The sequence below is a fragment of the Simochromis diagramma genome, unplaced genomic scaffold (genome assembly GCF_900408965.1).
Source record: "Simochromis diagramma unplaced genomic scaffold, fSimDia1.1 OVJJ01000685.1, whole genome shotgun sequence".
NCBI lineage: Eukaryota > Metazoa > Chordata > Actinopteri > Cichliformes > Cichlidae > Simochromis > Simochromis diagramma.
In genome coordinates this window covers 4,858,482-4,883,757 of record NW_024387477.1, presented here as the reverse complement: position 1 = coordinate 4,883,757, position 25,276 = coordinate 4,858,482, and the positions used below count along the sequence as shown (strand labels likewise).

General features: G+C 38.7%; 1 long non-coding RNA gene across 1 annotated transcript; it reads right to left on the bottom strand.

Annotated features, from left to right (window-relative positions):
* Window positions 1-12,636: 12,636 nt before the first annotated feature.
* Window positions 12,637-15,049, bottom strand: LOC120724338. The gene is made up of 4 exons (XR_005693895.1): window positions 14,720-15,049; window positions 13,323-13,424; window positions 12,900-13,040; window positions 12,637-12,793 (listed from the first exon to the last, which is right to left on the bottom strand). It is a non-coding gene; the product is annotated as an uncharacterized LOC120724338 (long non-coding RNA).
* Between the last annotated feature and the right edge of the window lie 10,227 nt (window positions 15,050-25,276).

The window sequence follows — 25,276 nt, the reverse complement described above, 5'->3', positions numbered from 1 at the left end:
TTTGACACTCATCAGGAATACTCAGTCTGCTGTAAAATCGAATGCTCATATTTTTAATTTCTTTTTTATTTAGACAAAGACGGACACAGAAAGAGAAAGGCACATTGGAAGAAGTCTGCAATTATTTTTTTTCCTTTTTAATTTTTTTTTATTGGCATTAAATATTCACTGATTACATGAGTCATTTAACATTGTAAAAATGGCCCTGATTTCACTTGCAAAATCCTAAGATATCAGGTACTTTACAACTTTCAGTAGCAAGTAAAGAAAACATAAACTCTGTGTGTGTGTGTGTGTGTGTGTGTGTGTGTGTGTGTGTGTGTGTGTGTGTGTGTGTGTGTGTGTGTGCACGCACTCACACCCACAATAGCTTTGAGCTCTGACATAGTGGTCTGAGTGAGGAGAAGGACTGAGATCCTATGGAGAGGACAAGATACTGAGAAAAAACCATTAGAGACATCAGACAGCCTCAAAGTACCGATCTGAAGCACTTGGATGTAAGTAAAACACACACTTCCAGAACAATGACTTTCTTGCCTTTTAGAGCTATTTCCACAGTGACATCACTTTTTTTTAAGGGCAGTTATTTTGCAGAGAAGAGTTTGGTTATTTTAGCCTTTTAAATAGTTATTGTTTGTCTCTTTTACTTAGTATGTTGTATTACTTTTTAAGTTGTTAGCTTTTATTTACTTACTCAGGGGCATTTTATTGGTTTTGATAAATAATTGAAATGTCTTCCAGTGTTAGTGTGTGGTGCGTATTTATTTGTTAGCGGTGCAATTATTGTTGTTGCTGATTAAAAAACACAAGAGCTTGCACCATGATGTCACAAGTGTTGTCAGGAAACATACGAGCAGGAGGCGTTCCAATGTACATACAAGGTTTCTACAAAGATGTAACCACTTTATAATTACAGTAATTTTGATTAATAAATGACCGTTTTCTACTTTTTATGTCATATATATGTATTATATTTATTTATGTATTTATTTATGCATGTTTACATATGATCACTGTTTTATTCAATGATCCAGCTAATCATTTGTGCTATGTTTAATGTGATCAGGCTATAATAGTGGGAAACACTGGTTGAAAATAGATCGTTTTTTTTCACCGGATAATTGTGAATTTTCACAGACGGACATGTAATTCAGTTTAAGCACTTTCACTGCTGATGTAATGCTTTAACCCAGTGTTCTTTTGGTCAATTTGCATGCACAAGAGCACAGCGCATATATGACACAGGAGCAAAGATGCTCCATGTTTGAACATTTACATACCTTGCACTTATTCGTGACATATCCAAAAACCAGTCTGTGAGCGCCACAACACACTCTCTCTTCCATCTGTGCCAGGCCCTTGCCAGACATCTTGTGGCCTGCAGGGCAGCAGGGTGTGGTCTGCCCTCCAGGCACCAGAGGGGTGCCCTTCTCGCCTCAAGGCTCTCAGCAAGCCCAGCTGCGCCACGGATGGTCCCTGCCCCCGGGTACCAAAAAAGTGTGTGGCCTTCCTTTGATTCCTTTTCATTCACGTGCTGCTCAGCACGCAAAAGTTTTCTTGATAACCTCTTGCTGACAAACAGATTCAAGCTAGCATCTGTGCATGCTTCACTTCACTTCTGCTGCCTGTCACAGCCATGCGGTCATGACTCTGCAGCCATGTTGGATTGTAATATTTTGTAGGCTGATATTTACAAAAAAAACAACACAGGGACAAATCTTCCTCAGCTCGTGGTTTGAAATAAAGTTTCATCCCCATGCTGCTGGAATATTTTGCACCTATACTTATTTGCAGAAATGTGTGTGAATAACAGTATTCTGACCGCTCAACAATTTTCCTCACTCTTGGGTTCCTCTCCCACATCATGCTAAGTGCACCAGCTACAGTCTATAATCAACCTCGTAAGTAATTTCCTCAATACATGCATGTTGGGAGAAATGTGAATGTTAAAAATGGAATGGCTATCTTCAGAGTCAAGCTTTTTTTCTCTCGCTCTTTTATTTATTTATTTATTTTTGGCTCTTCTGTTTCACTGCCTGGATCTTCTCTTGTTGAAGAGAAATTTTTAAATTTTGAAAGAAATGGGAGGAAGGAATGAGATAACTACAATTAGAAAAACAAGGGCATAAATGGTTTGCTTCTTTTTATGTTTTTATTATTTCAGCCATCCCACCCAGCCTTGTGAAAGAAACATACAACAGCATAATATATGCTTTTGGCAAGTCTTAGCGGTAACCCAGCGGTTTCAAATGTTACCAGACTGTTACATTTCTGTTACAGCTGTAACTGTTAGGCAGCCTTCTGATTGTGGAAGGTGTGTTATGATCATTTATTTCTATCAAACAGACAGTAACTTAGATGCCTGGATAAAAGTGTGTAAAATTTCCAGTTCTTTCACTCCTCAGCTTTGGAATATAGAGCTTTCTATTGTGATCACAGAATCACAATCTTGTCCTAAACTGAAAATGTTGCAGTGTGTCATTCTCTGGTGTTAGCATCACAACACTGCAGGATGATGTAATGAGGGCTCATCAAGCCTATTAGTGTCATGGTGCCTAGGACACAGAGATGTCTTTTCCTTCATCTTTTAGTTCTGTGCTCCTATAAGTCTTTAGGTTCATTCTAGGTTAAGATGAATTTTGTGTTTGAGCTCCATAGTCTTCTGTTTGTGTTCAATATTCCTAGTGCCTCTGAGTTTTATTATCTATTTCTCTGGTTCATGGGTTCTTGTGTGATTATGTCATTTAACTTTTTTTTGTGTTGCCTTTCTGTCTCCCCAATCAGTCATGTCTCCATGTTTGTTTGTCTCCTGTCCCTGTGTCAACTTCACGTCAAGTTCAAGTGTTAGTCCTGGTCTCAGTGTTTGTTCCTTCCTGTTTTATTTTGATAGTCCCTTATCTCATGTTGTGTCTATTTTTGCTTCCCCCGTCTCGTTAGTCTGATTTTGTTAAGCTGTGTTTCCTGGTTTTCCCAATCGCTTCCTTTGTCCTTTGTCGTGTGGTCCATCGAGGTTGTGTTCTCCCTTGTGTTGAGTTGTAAGTTTGAGTTTCCCAGTCTTGTTTTCACATGTTATTTTGTAAATTGTTTAGTTTATTAAACCTGCCTTTTAGTTTATTCCTTTGTGTTTCTGAGTCCTGCTTTTGGGTCCAACCTGCCAGCCACACAGCCAACGTGAAAATTAGTTGCTGTTGCAAAAAAAAGTAGTGCCTGAAGCTGCAGCTCCAGTTAATGCACTGGTAATATGCTCACCAACATATGGGCAGCCAGATGTTGCCTTTATGTCAATTTTCCCCTTTTCAGTAAGGAAAAAGAAAATCAGATATATACTGTCGCCTACACTAAGCATCCTTAATCCAGTGATATAAAAAAAAAACAATTAATTGTATGTAAATCCATTTTCATTACTTTGATGTTGTGCAGAAGATATTGTGATCTGTAGTGAGAGCAGAGGAGAGCCCGGAGATGTGGAGGTATGCTCTGGAGAGAGGAGTAATGAATGAAAGCTAGTAAAAACAACACAGAACACATATGTACAGGTGGAACAGTGAAGCTGTAAGAAGCAGAGGTAGTGAAGGTAGATAAATTCAATTACTTGAAGTTAACCATCAAAAACAATGGCCATTTCGCAAGAAAGGTGAAGTTGAGAATGCAGGGAAGCTGAAGTGGGTGGAGATGAGTGAAAAGGAAGCTCTGCAAAATGGTAGTGAGACCTGCTGTGATGTATGGTTTGGAGACAAAAAGACAGGAGGCTGAGCTGAAGATGGCAGAGATGAAGATGTTAGGATTTACACCGGGAGTGACCAGGATGGACAGGATTAGAAATGAGTGCATCAGTTGGACAGCTCAGGCTGAGTGGTTTGGAGACAAAGTTAGAGAGGCTTAGTGTGAGTCGATTTGGACATGTGCAGAGGAGGGATAGTGGATATATTAGACAAAGACTGTTGAATATGGAGCTGCCAAGCAGGAGGAAAAGAGAAGGCCCACATAGAAGATTCATGGATTTAGTGAAGGAGGACATGCAGGGGGTTGGTGCAGCAGAGGAGGATGCAAGGAATACGGTGAGTTGGAGGCAGATGATCCGCTGTGGCAGTATTATGATCTCTATAAGAATAGTTTTACAGGCTTTGACATTAGCAAAATACTTCTTTTTAAATTGTATTTTATCTCCTTTTTTGCCCAACTACCAGAATTCCCAGTTTGCTCTCATCAGTCAACTTGCCTGGCAACAAAATTCCTAATAACAATATTATTTTTACATTTATATTTATTAACCACCAAAGGAGTCATATAGAAGTCACTGCAGTTCTAAGTTAAGTCTATTCTAAGTTCTTAGATGTTGACTATTATTAAAAGCTAAAAAAAAAAAAAGTAAAAAAAAAATGTTTATATAATTTAAACGCCTGGAAATAAAATGCAGTACAGTAAGTTATTGATGTTCAACCACCTAAATCGAGTATTCAGGAGAGCATCTGGAAAATCAGAGTGTTTCCTCCAGCACGCAGCCTCAGCAGCTGTTGCTAAGAGACTGAGAAGTTGTGGGCATAAGTTTCTTTTGGGCACTGTCTTATCAGGTCCTCTCTGTTCTTTTAGCCTCATGTTTCCTTTCTGATAATTCCAAACACAAACATTACTACCACACAAAGACACACATTACATCTATGATAGATAATGGCAACAGTTAAACAAAAGCAAACCACCTCTGCAAAAAGCAATGCATGCATGATGAATATTCATTTAAACTTCTGTTTACAGTGTCCCCTGGATATGTGAATGGTTTGCTCTGGGTGGTGCAAATTGAGGTCACAGTTAGAAATGGATCTTTCTATTTAGTAAAGTATTACCCACAAATTTGAAATATGTAACAAATATGTTTGTTTGTTGTAAAACAAACAAACAATTTAATAAGCCGACAGTGTACTTGAAACAAAAAGATACTTACTTAACCTCTTAATCAGGGGGCAAAAGGCAGGAGATCAGTTAGGCTTGGTAAATGTGTGTGTGAATGGGTGGATGACTGATTGTGTAAAGCTCTTTGGGGTCCTTAGGGACTAGTAAAGCGCTATACAAATACAGGCCATTTACCAGTTAGGCTTGGGGCGTAAGAGGTTAATTAATTATTATAAACCTACTTATTTTCTGAATTATAACATATCAAAGACATGGATATGGTAATGTCAAAATAATTTATATAGCATTCATAGACAGCTAATATAATATTGATTATAGCGATTAAGCCAAAGCGCTTTACAATGCCACTATTCATTCACTCTCACATTCATACACTGGTGGAGGCAGCTACGGTTGTAGCCACAACTGCCCTGGGGCAGACTGACAGAAGCGAGGCTGCCATATCGCGCCATCGGCCCCTCTGGCCAACACCAGTAGGCAAGTAGGGTAAAGTGTCTTACCCAAGGACACAACGACCAGGACAGAGAGTCCAGGGATCGAACCGGCGACCTTCCGGTTACAGATGCGATTCCCAACCCCCTGAGCCACGGTCGTTAATGTGCTTAACAGAGAAGATAAAAACATAACATAAACACATTTAAAAAAAAATAAGCATTAGCCGGTGTGAATAAAAAGGTTCTAAGTTTGTTTAAGTGTTCTGTGATGTAGTTAGTCTCAGGTTAGCAGCATACTTAGATCTGATCCTAAGAACATTTAAAAGAGTCCTGACTGGGTTAAAAAGGGTGATCCAGAGTCAGAAATGTTCCACGAAGGCCAAACCATTAAGAGCTTTAACTGTACTAGAAGGATTTTAGATGTAACTGTAATGCACTGCACTCCAGTGAATAACATTAGAGGTTTTCTGTAGTAGACTTTCCTTAACATGGAGAACACTACCTGGCAGGAGGTGTCCAGAAGCTTTGCAACTACTAGTGTGAGCGTGTTTTACTTTGTGGGCCACTCCAATCTGAGAGAACTCTTTTCTTTGACTGTAGATGGTGAAGACATGAAAGAAAAAAAATGTTGTAGGCCATTTTCCCTCCCACCACATAATATATTTTGTCAGAATGAATCTGACAAAATAAGCCAAGAAAAAAAGACTGTGGGCCATGGTGTTGGACAAAAGTAGGGCAGTATGCGCCACTGGGAGTATTCTTATGTGTTCTTAGTCTGTCCCACTCTGAAGTATTTGCGTTCAAGTTGAAGTAGAACAGAGAGGCACATCTATCAGAAAACACTCGGTGAGATCCATAGCCCAAGGCAGTTCGGTCTGAAACCTGTAAGAACACAAACCGCAGTCAAACTCCTGCTGGTCCTCTAGTCATCTCTTTGATGGGGCTGTGCAGTTAGTACAGCTACATGAAATGTAGTTATTCCCTCACTTCATTAGAATAAAAAAAATACTTTACATTCAAGCTGATAGTGGTTTGCAACAGTCCTTGCCTTGCACTGTAAATTTGCCTGACTTTAAGATAAAATTATTTCTGGAAAGTGTGAGCGTTAAAAAAAAAAAGTATTTACTTTATTTATAAAAACTGCTATTCAGGGTCGATGTGTTAGTAAAAAGGAAGTAGAATTTATCCTATTGTTCCTGTTGTGTACGTTGGAAATTGCACTACTTATATCAGAATGCCACCATCAGCTCTGTACTTGGGAAATAATATTTACAAATAAAGGCAAAAAATAAAAGCAAAAAACAGAAGAAGATTAATTTTTTTGCAAAATTTTTATGAGGCAAAAAACAGACAAAATAGAAGCAAGTATGAGAAGACCGAGTAAAATTTTAACACAAATTTTAAGGAGGAAATGGAGTCGGGAATAAGAGAAAGATCACAGTCCTGTGAATATGAAAAAAAAGCAAATTATAAGTTTTTCTCGAAATTCAGACACATACCAGTGACAGTGAAGAAAGAGGAAATAAGATTTTGGGGAGGTTCTTCAGAGGCTCTCCAATTTCACACTATCAAATTAAAGTGTCCATGTATCTGAGGATGGATGAGTGATACTCCTGCAAGGTGCTAGGTGGTCTGCAATTCCCATGAATAATTTGAGTGTGTCACTGTGGGCGGTCCCCATAAAGGAGATTGTGCAGGCAGGGGGCCGGGTAATGATAGATATACCTGGTTTCCCTTTCATCCCCTTCTTCACCTTATCATGAGTTAAAAGACAATATGGATCCTAAAAGGTAGCTGAAAGAAAAAACAAGTAATTGGCTTCATTTTTTAAAAACATTAATCTTTAAATAGATAAAACTGTAATTTCTTTCTTCCTCTTTAATATTATCCTTCATCGGTGTTAATTTGGTATGCAAATCGAGGCATTTGAGGACAAGAGTTCAGGAGTTCCTCAAACACTCATTTTAGATGTTTGATATTTACATAAAAAAATCCAGATCTGTAGGTCTCATTGGTGGAAAAAGAAAACTAGCCTGAGACATCGTCAGCACCAGAGAACTCCCACACAGCTTCACACTATCACTTGCTGCCAAGGTGGCAGCTATGGTGACAGGGGCTAAGAGGGGAGCCTGTCATTTGAACAGAGAGGTATGAGAGAGACGACACAGGGAGCAGGGACTCAATAAAACTGAGAGAGGGAGCCAAGAGGGGGGAAAAAAATAAAATGATATAGGGCTGTGAGAGGCATAGTGGTGGTTTGGGATAGAATAAATGGATTAGTAAAAGAAGTGGTCAGTTTTTTTCTTTTTTCATGTCCTTTTAGAGTTCTGTTTAAATAGAGCTTTTACGTGGATAAAAGTAAAGACATCCAATGGGAATTTCCGGGGGCTTTTTTGACATGTTAGGAAAAGCAACAAATGATCCTTCTATCAATACAAAAAGCTTCATATTCCTACGGAGTATTTCCCCCCTTTCAGCAGAGACAACTTCTTGGAAGCGTTTTGCATAATTGTCCACCCATCGTTAACACTGGCTTGCTGAAGTTTCTGATCACTGTTCCATATAAAATTCCTTTTCGTATGGAAGAGCGGTCAAAAACCCTGGAAGAGTCGCAAGGTATTTGAAGGCAGGCTTTTTTTGTACCGTTTTGTTTTTTCACACATATTGTCCATTTTAAGTACCACCCCACAACATTTCAGTAGGATTTACACAGCTCTCCATTTCTGCTATTTGAGACTTTCCATGGCAATTTTTTTGGCTTTCTGCTCATCAAGCCTCATTCACACACTGAAATGTTTCTGTGCCCAATCGCTTCACACTAAAATCTGGGATTCATCAATGTTTTCTTACCTGAATTTTTTTGTAATCCATGAATCAATTGAGAACGGCCTCAGGCCATGTGCATGAACAAATGATGAAGGCCTGACAGCCTCTGAAAACTCAAACACACATTTTTAAACCGAATACTGCTTCTGCAGTCACTACAGCTGCTAATTATTGTTATTTCTTTTTTGGTCCTTATTTAGTTTTCCAAAAGGCCATAAGGCAAGAACTAATTAGACTTAAATGCATGAGAATAAGATAATAAATTACTTGTAAACAACACAAAATGCAACAAATGTTTTTAATTAAAACCTGCTGGATGTCATCAGTTGCAGTCTGGTTTCCTCAGAAGAACCTGGATATTTGTCAGTTACTCCTTTTCAGTTTTTTAAAGAAAAAGTTGGAACATGTGTGATGTGTCAGCCTAAGATGAGAAATTGAGATTAAAGTCTTTCCATTTAGTATTTTTTATATGCAATTATGATGTTTTCAAATACTTTAAATAATGACCAAAAGGCTTTAATAATACAAATTATTATTACTACTACTAGTAGTAGTATTTTTTTTTTTATAAACTTGCGTGTTTAAATTTCCCAAGACAGCCATGCTTTCATTTCACCACCCCTGTGGTCATAGGTGTGCATGTTTCATGAATCCAAAGGTAATTTTGCATATACACGTTTTCTTTTTTGTTTTTGCACAGAGTAAGAACATTTCTAAACAGATATTAGTAAATGAGGCCTATTGTCCTTTCAAAATGTCCACTTTAAGTTCAGCTTCATCTTATGGCCACATGGACTTGCATTGTCTTCAAGCTTTCTTTGATATAATGATGAATTCATAGCTGTTAGGACTGCAGCAACATCGAATCATAGAATTTCTACCACAATTCATAAGTCGTATGAGGTTTTTCTGAAAAGCTGTTTTTTTGTCTGTGCCAACAACTGTTATCATTGCCAAATAATGTTATCTTTGATTCATCCGTCCAGAGCAAATTATTTGAAAAGGCCTTGTATTTGCGTGTTTGTTCACTGGCAAACTCTAGTCTTCCTCTAATGTTACTTTTTGCACAACAGTGGCACACCTCCCACGCAAGTCAAATTTGTGCAATCTTTTTGTGATTGTAGCCCCATGCTTTTTGACACGAACATTTGCGAGAGCTGGCAGATCTCGTGATGAAATTTGGGGGTTTTTGGACACTTCTTCAACAAACAATCTGCTCTTGTTAGGAACTAAAAGAGGTTGGACGCGGAGAGAAGAATCACCACAGCAAAACCAGGTTTATCCTATCACTGCAATTAGTTCCTTGGATCTGAGTGTTATTGGAGGCTCTCTATTTTACAATACAAAGTACCTTGAGACGACTGCTGATGTGATTTGGTGCTATATAAATAAAACTGAATTGAATTGAATCCAATCCGAGTCCTGCTTAAGTGGCTGTGGGGACTGGCTCAAACTGTTTCATTTAACTTCACCTTCCAACTTTTCAGAAGCACAGAAAGAAGAATTGAGCTGCACATCAAGAAAGTAAAAAAGTATTAATTCATGTGAATTAATTTTGTGTAGATGTTTTAGCCCTTCTTTATTTTGTGTGTTTTCTATGTGAAAAAAAAATCCATGGACAAGATAGAGTTTTTATAGAAAAAACATTATAAAATAAAAATCACTAAATGTGTTCTGCTTTTTTTCCCTCTGCACTGCTCTGTGTCTCCCCAAAGGCTGAGAGTTGATGTGACTGACAGACAGCCACGGACAGCTTGGTTAGACACACTACACTCATGGGAGGCCACCAAGACTGAAACTGAGCAGAAAGCAATGGAGGAATACAGTGAGGGAGGGGGGAAGCTGACGAAAGGACTTTTAGCGGTCGAAGGAGTGCAAGAGAAATAAAACAAGATAAAAAATCAGAACAAAAAAAAAAAACACTTGACATGAAGGAAAAATAACCAAATAAACCATAAAGATTGCGTAAGTTTGAATAGCTGTGAATTTGTCAACTTCTTTATGTTCCTGCCCACTACGCTTATACGTGTGCACATCTTATCAAGGTCATCTTCTGATCTTTTCTCCGTGATGAACATTGATTCAAAAGTCAGGCAAGGATTCAGGCATTTGTTCGATGTGCAGGGGGAAAAACACATTGTGGAGTTCACAGAACTCCTTAATACTTTCTTTGTCCTTTTACCTGACAAAGTGGCAAAGATTTAATATAATGTTGGTCTGGAAACTATTAAATAACCATAGTTGGCTCTCAAAGGTAAGAATCAGTCATTTAAAACATATAAGACTGAGGATCAAAAGAATACACTTTTATTCAACTTGCTTCCAGTAGGCTCTGCTACATTATATGTAATCTTGTTTCCATGCATTTGTTTGTCAGAAATGATATTTTTTGTTGTTTACAGAGCACATAAGTGAGCAAGGCAGCAAAAATTCAAAGAAGAATGAAGGTTTGTAGCGCTTCCCCTACTTCCGAAGTGTATGGAGAAGAGCTAGAGTCTAAGGAGGTCAAGCAACACTTGAAGAATAAAGAACAGCTTTATTACTTGACCAACACATTTTGGTCTGTGGCCTTCATCAAGGTCACGATGACTGTGATGACAACAGGCAAAAAAAAGTTATATTAAAAGTCAGATTAAAAGTCGTTGTGCAGAAAATAAGTGTATCTACAAATAGGCAACACAACGCATCAGCCTTTCACCTAGACAAGGTGTGAAGTACTAGTATTAGCAGCTACTTATTAGCAGGTACCAAGTAACTAAGGACTAGGAAATACACTCGTTTCCTTATTTCCAAAGTACTATTTATGCAAAGTATTTTCTGTTTTTCATGGGTTAAAATCAGCAAGAGTAAGTATACCACATGATTGATGATTGACTCCAGTGATTTTGATTTATGTTGCCAACATTTCAGATTATCATCAGTTATGTAGGGACAGAATCATAAACTAGAAGATGCTAATGAAATTTTCTGATATAGAGTATAATATCTTTTGTTGAGAGGGACAGACCATCAAAAAAAGATTTTGCTTCAGTTTTGTTGGGTGAAATCCTAGAATTTTATTAGTCGCTTATTTTGTCCTAATTAGCAGATGCTAAGGAACCAAAACCAATGCTGCCAATCTAGAGTGGACCTACAGTGTCGCACAGGCATGTCAACTAGGAAAACCATTCAGCATCCAGAGCCTAAAACTCAGGGTAAATGATATTCACCCCAGGGGCCCTGCCACTAGGCCCTCTTCCCTGGTAAATGGCAAATAATCCCTGATATTCAGAATCTTTTACTTTGCAGAGGAACTGACGAGATCCTCAAAACTCCATCACTACATACAGCACTCACCTCTTCCTGCCTTCAGAAAAAAGTTAAGTAAGCTCAATAGGACTCGATAACTATTGAGGCAGTTTGATAGCTCCCTTTATACTAATGGTTTTGGGTGTAATCCCAAGTGCATACATAATGCGGACACTTACTGGTGGGATCCCCCTAAATACAGAGAACACGAAAACTATCAATTATTTACCCCAACACAGATTCAAGTTCAATTATAAAATGTCTGCAACAAGAACAACATGTATCCAGGTGTATGATTTGAACTACCCAAAGTACCTATCATCTGTAAAACATGACTGACCACATCACACACCTGACAGGTCTTTAAATTCATTTCGAGCCAAAGAGACCGTGGCATGTTTATTCAACCATTATTGTTCATAATGATTCTTAATAAAGAAGAATAATGAAAATGAAGACTTGGATTATGCTCCACATGGACTATGACAATTTGATGCAGACATTTTCCTAATGTTTTGCTGTTGTCAACTATCCCTGTTAAGAAGCACTATATTCAGAAACTTCAATAATGACAATGAAAAATAAGATCATTCCATAACAAATTGTGACTTTCTTTTGAAACATTATCAATACGGGGTTAGCAACTGATGAAAAAGATGATTGATTTTAGTTAACAACAACTTCATGACATATAGAAGAATCTATTTAAGTGGTAATGGTAAATGGTAAACAACTAAAATTATAGACATAAAAAAAACCCACAAAGATTTTTCATAATGTTTACAGCACTTACCCATGACTCTCTACCATGTCTGCCACAAGGATGTTCACCATCTTTCTTCTTGTAGTATCAGAGAGGCAGTTTGTTTTCTCATATTCCTTAAATACTTGATCACCATCTGGATTTGAATACAAGGCTGCTCTGACGATCTGAAATAACAATTGCAAGAAATTCATAGAAAGCACCTACCAGGAAGGTATAAAAATTATCAGCATCAACTGCTAAAGCCTTTGCATTAATCACTATATCTTATTTAATCATGAGAGGGACCATTGTTTTGTTTTTATAATTTTCAAATTTAAAGATATTGAGTATTGATACAAATGAACAGGTAATTGGCAATCTTAAATTACAACATATCATATCCTGAAGATTATTTAAATTTCTTGCAGTGTTGCTGTCAGGAGGTCCTTCAATTAGCTGTCTTTTCTTTTTGCTTTGGTAGATTCAAGTATTATTGTTGTGTCTGAACCTGATGATGATCCTCCTGATGCAGGTGACGGTGACAACTCTAATGAAGATGGGGCCTCTGAAGAAGACCCTGCAACACTGTTGTCTAACAATACAGACAGCCTCATAGATTTAAACATGATTACACCAACTATAAATTAGTAAATTTAACAACACATTTTTAAATGAAACATACGGCTTAAACTTCTTACCACTGCATTCTTCAGTGAAGACACTGAAAGACACCTGAGATGACTTCAAAAGTTCATCAAATATGTCAGAATCCACTTCCACTCCCGCAGAATCCATCAGGACCAAATTGGTAGAACCTGGCAAACTGAATTTCACCAGCACTAAAAAAGAAACAATCAATAAAGTTCTATATGAATTTATAATTCATAAATCCGTAAATCACAGTTTTACTTTGATAATATTTATAAATTCTTTATTCATTCTATTACTAAAATAATTATTCATTTAAATTAGCAATTAATGTAGTGAAGTAAACTTACAGTATTTGCCCTTGGACTGCAGTGAAGGCTTTGAGTAAAGTACAAGTAAATCAAAACAATACTTACATGAATAGTATATGAATAAATTTACTTAGTTACTTTTAATCACTACACTCAAATGACCTCCCTGCAAAAATTCGGAGTAATTGTAGGCATCGTCTGTCTTTGGTACCCTGACCCATTTGCTCACTCCCTTAAACTCGACAGGAATCAGCATATCGCCACCTTCCAAGAGTAGAAAGCTATATATAATAAGGTCAAGCATAGAACATCATTTCTTCGCAAAATATCTTGCATGTCTAGTCCCTTTGGACTGAGCTAAAATTCATTTCGTTATGAAAGAACATCCTTGGTCTTTAATACCTACAAACTGCGTAACTGCACTGCACTGCAATACAGTAGTCTCTTGATTATCGCGGTGGTTAGTAGAAACCATATTTCTATTTTGTTATTTTTATATACTTTAAGCCATAAAAACTCTCCCTGCACTCTAACAAACCCTACTATAAACCTATTATTCATTTTTAGGCTAGAAAATGCTTATTTTACCATGAAAAAAAAAATCTAAAAAAAGAAAAATGCCTACTTGTCACAGAAATGCATAACATATGAAATTACCCATAATTAACAAGATGTAGGGGGCATACTCTAGTGTAAAAATCTTTCCATCAATACATACTCTCAGGGTAGCCTTAAGCATCCTAGTTCACCTAAGCCAGGGTCTCAAAGTTCAATGAGCTATGGGCCACTGCTGGCACTGTCATCTCATTGGAGGGTCACTTTTGTTCAAGTAGTAGAAAAAAAGACAAAGAAAACACCCACAAATATTTCCCAAAATGTAGTGCCTTAGTTTTTTAAAATTGCAAATATTATATAGCGAGGCAAAACCGCAAACTTGAATGCATTTTTTATCACTCCAAACTAACCGAAGCCCAGCTCCGCGGCTCTGAACCGTGGTAAAAAAAAAAAAAAAAAAAAAAAAAAAATTCTGGCTAATACTTCGGGTCCCGCGTCGGGCTCGTGGCCGCTAACCAGCTTTACTGTCAGCGAACACAGTGTACACTCGAGTATAAACAGCTTACTTACAACTGGGCTCGTCAGCCAGTCTTTTTGGCTGCAGTGGTTATTATTTCATCTTCCGTTTCTCGCGGGTAGCAACTCATACTTTCTCCCTCCCTCGCACTCAAACACACACATCAGGAGAGGGAGTCCCACACGTTCTCACTGCAGCACGGAACACGCTGCCCACGAGGGCCTGTAATACTCTGCTCACATTACATTCGAATTAAATCATTTTCGGCTAATGACAAAAAAAAGTCACTTCAAGGGTCAAATTGCATTAAATTTTATCACAGGCTGCAAGTAGGAGTGACATGGGCCGCGGGTTTGAGACCCCTGAACTAAGGATATAGCAAGTTTAATTTGAAAATAAATAAAAGGCGTTTAGTGTTTTTACTAGTTATCATGTTACTTGTTCTAATATCAATCTAAAACTTAATATTTAACCGAATAAAACTTACCGCAGCAGCAAGAAAAAATGGCGACCGAAGATTCTGAAATGCGAAGCTCCACAGGAAATGAAAGTGTGGTCTAATTTAACACCCGCAGTGTTAAAATGCAGTAACGACTAAAATCCACACTTACATTTTTCAGGAATCAACTCCCGATGTGTTATTTTAACTCGATTAAGTGTTGAACTAACTCGGAACTCTGTTGAAATCTACTAACACTGAAAAAGCAACACTGGCATTTTTGCTGTGTAGAGTCACTAGCACACCAGAAAACAACAAAAGCATCATGGCTGCAGCTTATAGAGTCCCATCAGTGGGACACAGGGTCCACTTGGACTCTATGTCAAAAGCTTCCCTTGAAATGCTGTCAAAGAGCTTTTCAGTTGCCAACTCAGTTCCTCTCGTCACCAAAACACACGTCCACAGATGTCACGATGCAATTACAAAATTGATCATAAACCTGCAAACTGGTGACACCTGCTGCCAGTTGTAAAAAACACTGTTGTGCTACAGCATTGTGTTCATTATGGACAAACTATGATTAGCACGAGTCCAAAAGCAGATCAACACTTGGGCTCAGATCGGGAATCTCCTCAAGGTTTATTACTATTACCCATGCGAGTGTTGAAGGCCTCCCGGCAATACAGTGGAACTATGGTGAGGTGGAATACACAAATCTGGTACGACCCATCCTCATGTACCCCACAAGAAAGGTGATGTTCCACGTAATTACAATCAGTTTTAGCAACTTGTGATCGATGCACCAGAGCCTTCACCGCATAGCACATGATCAGTTTGCTTCATCACCCAAAGATGTGCCCAAGACTCCTGGTTACAGGAGAAATACCTGGGTGCTGATTACATGGTGAGATACTCGTAACCCTTAATATTTTCTCTTCATTAAGGCCTTGTGAATCACACAGTCCCTGTCATCTAGCATCAGTTTGTACTGCAAGATTATTCTAAGTGTACATTACCCCAGACAACATTGTTTCTGTCATAACTCCCACATGCAAACTCAGGCATCATGGTAAGATCGTTTGATATATTTCATGATGTATGTATTCTCTCTTTTTATCTCCATTACAGTATGAGATTGATTTTTATTTTTCTGCAACTGTGTTTTCACCAAGCTTACGTTTTAGTTTAAGTTAAACAAATTATGCGTTGGTCTAGTGGAGGAGTTTAAGTGTCTCTGGGTCTTGTTCATGAGTGAATGAAGAGGGGAGCTGGAGATTGACAGCTGAATAGTAGAGTCACTATTCCTCCACATCGAAAGGAGCCAGAAAGGCAAGTATTAAATTGGATAATGTATTTAGCTGGAAGAGAAAACAGAAGTGGACAGGAGGGTGCTAATTTTTTTCTCAGTGTGACAAGATTCACTTTTGTGACTGAGACTCCAATGCGTTCCTTTGTTTTTTTTATTTCCAGCCTTGACAGTTAGCTAATATTTTCATCAGGTTATCCACGTCGATATAGCCAGCTTGAAAAAACATAGGAAGAATGCACAGTGTGACGCAACCAAGAACCATTTCCATATTCAGAATTATATTTGCCATGGCAAACCCATGTCACACAAGTAGTTTAGTGTACATACTGTACATATGCTAACATTTAAAATGAGAAAACTGACAAATCTTGGGCTTTCCCTCCTGTACATGTGCATACCAAAGCTTTGCATGTGTTTACATACATTATTTGGATACAGAACTATAATACATATCGCCACACATCAGTCTGCACAAGATTTCCCAGATCACCCACTTCAGAAACCTAAGCTGTAAATCACATTCAGAAATGTGTCACTTTTACAGCCAGTGTCAGACCTTGGCCTCTAATCACCTTTCCTCTGCGTTTCCCTTGCTTCCCTTCATCTCCTTATCAAAGGCCCAGCGTTTTAATCCAGCATGCCTCTATGGTCACAATCACTCATGAGTGTCTTGGAAATCCACCCCATCTCCTCTTCAAATCCATGCAAATCACAACATCTAAGCGCAGCGGAGCTTCCGCTGAGACAGAAATATGCACATATGGGGATTGGACAAGTGAAAGGCATCAGGGGGTGCATGTGCACCCCTCCACTTCTCTTCTCGCTTCTCATCCTTAGCAATGTTTATGTCATGCTTCTCTTCAAAAGATCTCATTCGTTCTTTTAAGTCCATTCAATTTGGCACCGTTTGGCAATGTTAGGAAAGCTGGAGACAAAGTAGGAGAGAGATAGGGCAAGTCCCAGGCATTTTGGAAAGAGAAAATATTGCGCTCGTGATCCAGGGGAGGGGGGGCTGACTAAGCGCTGAGCTTCAGAAAGTGTGTGAGGAGGGTGGTGGTAAATTGGGCTGGGGTGATAGGGGGAGGGGTGTTTCACAGTTAAATCTGGGTGCAGAGAGGATGAAGGATAAGTGTAGGATGACTAGAGAGGATTGACATTACACGGGCATATTGTATGAATGCAAGCACATGCCCACACACACTTTGGGTTTGAAGTAAGGGGCTGAGGTCACATCTGGATTTTAGTTAATCTCTCTAAAGTGTTACAGATATGCATCATGTTTCCAGTGAAATACTGGAATGTTTGACCCTGAAGTGGCAATGCGACGCCTGAGAACTTCTTCACAGCTACAGTTTGCTAACTCAGTGAGGCAGTGTTGCTCTAAATATAAAGCTCACACAGGACACCCTTTTTTTCCTTGCATCGGTTCTTTTACATTTTCAGGTGTAAGCACTGAATAAATTGTGTATTGTGACACCTCAGAATAGTAGCTCACTTTCATTCTGCGAATAACAAGCCTTGTTGTTAAAGGACAGGCCCAAGGTTGTTTCTTTTTCTCTCACTGTAAACTCCCATTACTAGTGCTAGTCAGAGACAGGTTATGCGTATGCTCCAATGCGTCCGTTTGCTTGTTTGTCAGTCGGTAACACACGCTAAACTTGATTAATGAATATGAGGGATATTTTATGGAGCTGCTCGGAGAAATGTTTACATAAAGTATTCCTGAAAAAGAGTCACATGTAACACCATTCATCATCTGAGTAGATGAAGAGGAAAATCCCTCGTTAAATCAAATTACATTTAGATTAAAAAATGATGAAAGCATATTGTTGATGAGGTGCATTTACAATTCGTTCATAGTATCTCACCCAGACCGCATTACCAACAGAACAAAACCGGCGACAAGCTCAAGGCCACGGACCCCGTGGGGGCACCCGAATGCCAGATGCAATGTTAGGCAGTCGGTTTGCAGCACTGTGATTAATTGTTACTTTGTTTGGAAATATGGTAATACGCGCAATTAATGCACAATACAAGCTGGCATGATAACAGCTCTTAATAGCTGATTTTCAAGCCGTGTCATGCAGGGGACCTTGCTCCAAAATCTAGCTAGGAAACCTTCATTATTTTAGCTGACAAGGTGCATATTGGCCAGTTTAATTAATTTTAACCACACAGTAAACATTACCCATTGTTCTTCTTTGATTTTTTTTTTTTAAAAAGAGTTTTAATTTTAGGGTTATCACTCAACAACCAGCGGCACTCCACCTGCCCTCTTTAAAACCCTGAACTCATATATATATATATATATATATATATATATATATATATATATACATAATCATCTTGGTACATAAAAGGGAAAATCAATGTCGTTTTCTGTAGAGCTGGTTAATATACTAAGTGAGAAAACGCTACATAATATTACAAAGCTCTTGGTAAGCACAGTTAAGTAATTAAAAGACTGAGAGAATGCAAATGAGCCAAATTCCCTTCTTGCTAAACGCGTGCTATTGCGTTAGTTTAGACTTTCGCATCCTAAACTTTGATTTATCTATGATATTACAGATCGGGGACTAACAACACACTCAGGCACATACTGTACTTACAAATACTCCTGACCTACCATACACGGCTCACAGTCTCCACGTGCATGCACACATAAATAGATAACTATGTGCCCACTCTCACACACACGCACACACACACACCTGTGCTTGCAGCACTCTTATCTGCAGAGTGCCAGATAGGTGCTGTGTGTCCTCTGAACATCCTGATTTCATCTTCTGGCAAAGTGATTGACAGCTCCGACAGCTGGGCTCCATCCACTCTGCAGACATGTGGACAACCCCACACACATGCAGGCACACCACACACACATACAGTACACACACATAGCTGCCTAACAGCAGCAGAGAGATGAAGATGTGGGAGTAAGGGAGAGTGGTGGTGGCAAGAGGCAATGGTAAGGGAGAGAGGACAAACAGGTAGACTGATGGAAGAGAGATCGATTGATTAATTTGGGCATAAATTGGGCAGGTATAGGAAAACTAACATTAAATCCAAAAAGGTAAATGTCAGGAGACAAGAGAGACTGTGTGGGCAGCTTGCTGCAGACAAATGAGAGGATAATTATCCCCTCGACACATGCGGTGGCGAGCCCTCAGTAATACACACGCACATATCGAAACATGCATTTGCACTGATATACACTTTGAAGAGCAATGAAAGGGCAATTACTGGGACGTATACTGTTGAAGCCCGAAGCTTGAGTGCTTCTAGGGAAATACCAAGCTAGGAGGTGGTGTTTTGTCGAAGACTACCAGACACACTCATCAGCAGACCAGAAGCAGCAAGCTGGTTGGGCTGCACAGATTCATCTGTCAGTTAGTAATCACGCAGCATGACCTTGTTTTCCCTGACTGCTCGGGCTTGTCAGAAACACTCACAGTAACACGCATCACTCACTCCCCTGACATCCATCTTTGCATGTGTGCGTCCATGAGAGCGAGTGTGGTCACCACGTATATTTGTGTACGACCTATCGCCATCTCTGCCTCGGGAACGACAGCCAGCCCATCATTAACCTCTCCGCAAGATTCCCTGACATGTTTGCTTCCAGCGGTGGCCATTTTCTCTCTATAAAAAGCATGATGAGAAGTGATAAGGTGTTAGGAAGAGAATACAAGTCGGCAACTTGGCTGTGCCCTCACAAATTACCCTTTAAATGCGTGTTAATCAGCGGCGGTCGTTCAATGCGGGAACACGTGTGCAACAAAGCCCCAAGGCCTAATTCAAGTCTGCAAACTTAATAAAATTTTATAATTGAATATTTCAAATAAGCAAATAAATTGCTGTTTATTTTTTTTTTACACAATAATTAATGTTTATTAAAAGAAGGTCATACTGTATGAAATTAACCACGCAACTGTTTATATTGCATTCTGTTTCAGAATGTGCACATTAGTGTACTGAATGCATTCACTGATTTAGTTTTACCTTAATTATGTCGCCATGTTTGCAAAAACAGGAACCCTTATGAACATTTCATCTACAGCGCTAAAGCTGTGCTCATGCTACCTGCTGAAAATCAAGTTTCGTCTGCCTGGTTAGGCATTGCTATTTGCATTGTTTAACATTTTCCTTTCGCAGGTGCTTGGAGAGATTTGAAGGGATGTTTGCAGTGCTGTATAGTGTTTCTGTCCGTTAGGCCAATGAATTTGAAGTAATTTGTCATCTCCATCCCGCAGAAGTCACAGACTGGATTGCCATCTTTATCCAATCTCCTTTATGAGTTCAGGTCAGGTGATAATTTCAAAATGTGAGGAACAGCTTCATTGCTTTAATTTAAGGACTTTAGTGTCAGTACGACAGTAACGTGTCACGGCGCTGCATTGCAGACACCTGATTTCATGAGAGTTATGTGTTACTATGTAACAACTTACAGCTGATACCGGTGAAGCCCCAGGGATGCAAAAGTAAATAAAATAGGTGACCCAGCATTTTACAGGCAGGCGCAGCTTATTGTTAGTGAACACAGACTTACAACAGCGTTATTTGATTAAAGAAATACGATATTAAAGCAGGTCTGATATATGTCATCAATAAAAGAGGAGAATTTTAGCTGCTCGCCTCAGTATGGTAGCTTCGCAAGACTTGCTTATCCACTACCTCATTTGTCACTGCCATCTCTGCTGTTCCAGTAGATAACAACAAACAAAAGGAGTATTTAATAGCAAGATGAGTGATAGGCTAAACTGTTGGCTGCTGCCACTTCATATAGTGCGTCAGGGTTTATTTAAATATTTTAAACTATCACAGAAACAGTGTCCTTTAGTCAAGGCAGTATTTTATATATCTTTAAAACCTTTTTTATAAATAAAGTTAAACTTCATTTTGTTTGAGGAAAGGAAATAGATTCTGTGGCTTAAAAAGATTCAGCTTTCTTTTCTCATTCTGTGGTTAAGCGTAAACGTCTGCTATAGTTGGAAAGCAAGTACACCTACCTGACAACAGCATTGCTCATGTGTAAGCAGAAGCTGTCAGTGCTCGTAGCCTCACTCAGGTAAAAAAAAAATCACTAGTATCAATAGCTGTGTCCATAAATAAAACAGCTTCAAACAGACTGTTGAGGTTAGAGCCTTATGAGATTGATGTATTGTCTTGCTTAAAGCCACAGACACTTATTGTCACTTGACAAAAAAGCAATGAGTTCGACCCTGGGCTCGTTCTCTGCGAGGAGTCTTTGGCTAAGACCATCAACTTGTAGCTGGATAAAGTGTGGAGGCTGTGATAAGACTCGAACACAGCAGGAGGGCCTAATCCAAACCACCTAACTCCTCCGATGCTGAGCTGCGCAACACCATGGAGATGATTAAGCGTGATTCCTCAAAGATAAATGTTTTCGCAAGAGATTACTCCCTGCTGGTGCATAGCAGAGAAGTTAGCTAGCTGGCTTAGAGAGCTCCTAAAATATATCATCTGTGCATCAGGCATCCTCATGTGAAAGAATTTGTCACAATTGACAAGCCTGCTGATGGGGTACAGTAAGAGACAAGGCAGACTGATGTTTGAGTCACAAAAATGCCAACAATTTTCATCCTGCAGTCAAGCTTTTTTTTTTTTCTTTTTGAAATCTAAGCTAAAATTGTCCTATATTCCCTTTCATTTTAGGCTCTCTATATTTTTGTGCCAAACTAAATTAAGGGCAGAAACTGTTTTTTTTTTCTCTCTCTCTCAACATGTTCTGAGACATTTCCACACACAGTGAAGTATAACAAAGGCCCATCACACTTCATTTCCTCCCACATTCAGTCTTGTGTACTGCTGTTCCTGTAGCTGAATCGACATCACGGCAGCCTGAGATAACGCAGTGTTGTGTCAAGATTATGTCCTCAAGTGTAATTTTACTCTGGCTGCTGCACTGACCAAGTGCAGCTGCAAAGCTGGACGGGCGTGTGTGTGTGCGTGTGTGTGAGAGAGAGAGAGTTATTTTCCTTTCACAGTTTTGGGGCTACACTACATTATAGCAATTGGCACTCTTTATTTTCTTTCCGGAGGAACAAGCGCAAGAGGACATTACTGCAACAGTCTACCACATGCTCATACACACCTGTATAGCAGGTATGTTCATCACAGCTGGGTCTATAGCTGATAGCAGCTGATATTTCTAAGTGGCATGCACATTTGTACAACTTACTCCATTTACACGAGCACTGGTGGATTCTTTTATATAAAGTTTTTTTCTGACATCCACATATTTGCATGCTAATAATGATTTCATTTCATTTCATTTATTTATTTATAAAGCACGTTTAATAACAACAGGGAGCTGACCAAAGTGCTGTACAGAGTAACAGTTAAACAATGACATTGACAACAACGACAGGTAAGAAAATTAAAAGAAAATTAGGATAAAAGAATTGGTAACTCTCATACAGTTTCGAAAGCCAGTGTAAAAAAAATATGTTTTAAGATGTGATTTAAAAAGAGTAACAGTTGGGGCCTTTCTAATGTGGAGGGGTAGATCATTCCACAATTTCGGTGCCACAACCGTAAATGCCCGATCTCCTCTATGAACCATCCTAGACTTATGTAAGGTAAGGAGCAGGTGATCACTTGATCAAAGGGCTCTAGAGGGTGTATAAAGCTGCAATAGGTTAGACAAATAGTCTGGTGCCTGGCCAATTAGCACTTTATAAGTCAAAAGTAAGATTTTGAATTTAATTCTAAAACACACTGGAAGCCAAATAAGGGAAGCAAGCACCGGAGTAATATGTTGGTGTTTCTTCACACGAGTCAAAAGGCGAGCTGCAGCATTCTGTACAAGTTGGAGCCGGGCCAAGCTGGACTGACTGACACCCACGTATAGTGAATTGCAGTAATCCAGTTGAGATAAAACAAACACATGAATTGCTCGTTCCAAGTTTCTAAAAGATAAAAAAGATCTCACTTTGGATAGGAGCCTTAATTTAAAAAAGGACCGCTGGACAACTGAATTAATTTGTTTCTCGAATGTAAGTTTGCTATCCAAGAAAACCCCCAGGTTTTTTACATGCGTTTTAACAGCACGTTAGGTTGCATAAGTCCAAATCTGGGGCATTGAAAATACAGCTCGGTCCAAAATTAATTACCTCAGTTTTATCCTTGTTGAAGGTAAGAAAATTTGAGGCCATCCAGGTTTTAACTTCGTCAAGACATTTGACTAACGATTCCATGTTTCTAGGTGTTTCTATTAAACCGAAGATAAATCTGGGTGTCGTCGGCATATGAGTGAAAGCAGATGTTATGCTTCCTAAAGATTAGGCCTAGGGGCAACATGTAGATTGAAAAACGAATTGGGCCTAATACGGAACCCTGCGGGACACCACAAGTAAAAGGAGCTGGGGAAGAAATAAAATCATCAAGGCTCACGGAAAAAGTCCTCTCGGAGAGGTAGGACCTAAACCATTCCAAGGGGATATCTTAAGCAAGTATTTTTACTTGTGATCACCTTGTGTTGCACATTTTAAGACTAGCTTGCCTTTTTATAAGCTAATGGTAGGCTGTTATTGCTAACATTTGGTTGCCTGTATTCACATATAATATGAAGTGTTTTACTGTAATGTAACAAAGATGAACAAGACTGGGGCCACACTACCTTTTCCTTGCTGTCACCAGTGAAAGCAGGTCTGCAATGTGATCCTCTGGGTTGTGATAGCCCAGGGTGTGTGAATTAGCAGAATTATAAAAAAAAAAATACAATTGTTGGGGATTGCATGCTTTTAATTGGGAATAGATGCCTCAGGCCAAATGTACAATTAAAATATAAAATTATAAAATAGGAACTGAAAAAAACCCAAAACCCTGTCATACACAAAAGGCGCTTATTAAGGAAAAGGTCAAAACGACTGCGGTCTGTCTGTGCTTGTGCCTGGCAGCATGTCATGTTGGTGCAGAGGGACCTCTGTCCTTATATCAGCATTTAAGTGTAGTCAGCACTCGCAGGTGGGTTTACTGAGCTCACACAGCACTGCAAAAATGTTGTAAATTTAATAAAGAAGTGAAAAAAGTTTCTGGAGACAAGAAAACTTTAAACAAATATTTTTTGTTCTGTTTTATCTATTCACACTTAAGCATGAAATTACTTATTATTATTATTGTTATAATGAGCTTCTTTTTAAAGCAGTACAAAGTGGGAGTCTAGCCAAAGAAACCCCCTAAAACAATCAAAACCAAAAAAACTAAACAGAGAAACAAAGGTATTGTATCTGTTGACTATCTTGCGATAGCGAGAGATCTGTGAGTGTGAGTGGATAGAGTACAGCCACAGTATGCATTGGTGAGTTCTCTGCTCTGTGTGTGTCTGCCGGTGTGAATTTGTACGTGCGTGTGTGGTCCTTGTATTTGTGTTTGCCTCCATGTGAGCCCTAAATGCCAGATCTTCAGACTTAATAGGCCCCCATTAAGAAATTATCTCTGGTGCTTTTGTGCCTTTCCACAGAAAAATCTAACTATCAATTAAGTGGTTGTGTGCCTAGATGGCCCATTTGCCTGCCTGTTGGTAATTATTGGTTTTCTCAGTGTTTCTCTCTTCTCAAGCCGGCCCTTCTCCTTTTGATTAGGCTTCTCCAGAGTATTACAATCCACAAACTCTGTCACTCTTTTCCGAAATTAGCTGTCATTCCAGCCGCATGCATTTTTCAGCATGCCTCCAGAGAAGGAAACCTCAGTTGAACCACACAGATAGGACAAATAGTATTAGTATTTCTGTGCATGTAAATAGTCCTAAAAATGTCATCACATATTTCATAGTTTGTTTTTTTCAAATTAACATGTATTTCCAGTGCACACAAACAGTTAAATTGTGTCTCAGACACAAGAGTTAATTATCACCGTTTGTCTGTATCTACCTTGTGGCAACAGAAGTGTCTTGATTTTGTTTGCTATTATATAGCACATACTTCACACAGTAATCAGTGTGTTTTCAGATTTATCTGCATTTTGCTTATTAGGATCTTACAAGTGTTTAAATTCATAAAAAAGGCTAAATAGAGTTAAATCTCTCCAGAGATGATACTTAGGGGGTGTAGAGGCAATTAGTTTTTTTTTTCACCTTACTAAAATAAAACATTATTTTAAAACTGCATTTTCTATATACATTTTTTTTTTTAGTTTTATTAATTTTTTTAATGATCTGAAAGATGTAAGACAAAGCGGAAAATAAGAGATCAGTAAGTGATGAAATACTTCTTTAAGTATAAATGTGCCTTTTCTGGCTAATCATATTTAGTTTCATTTCCAAAGTTGTTGTCATT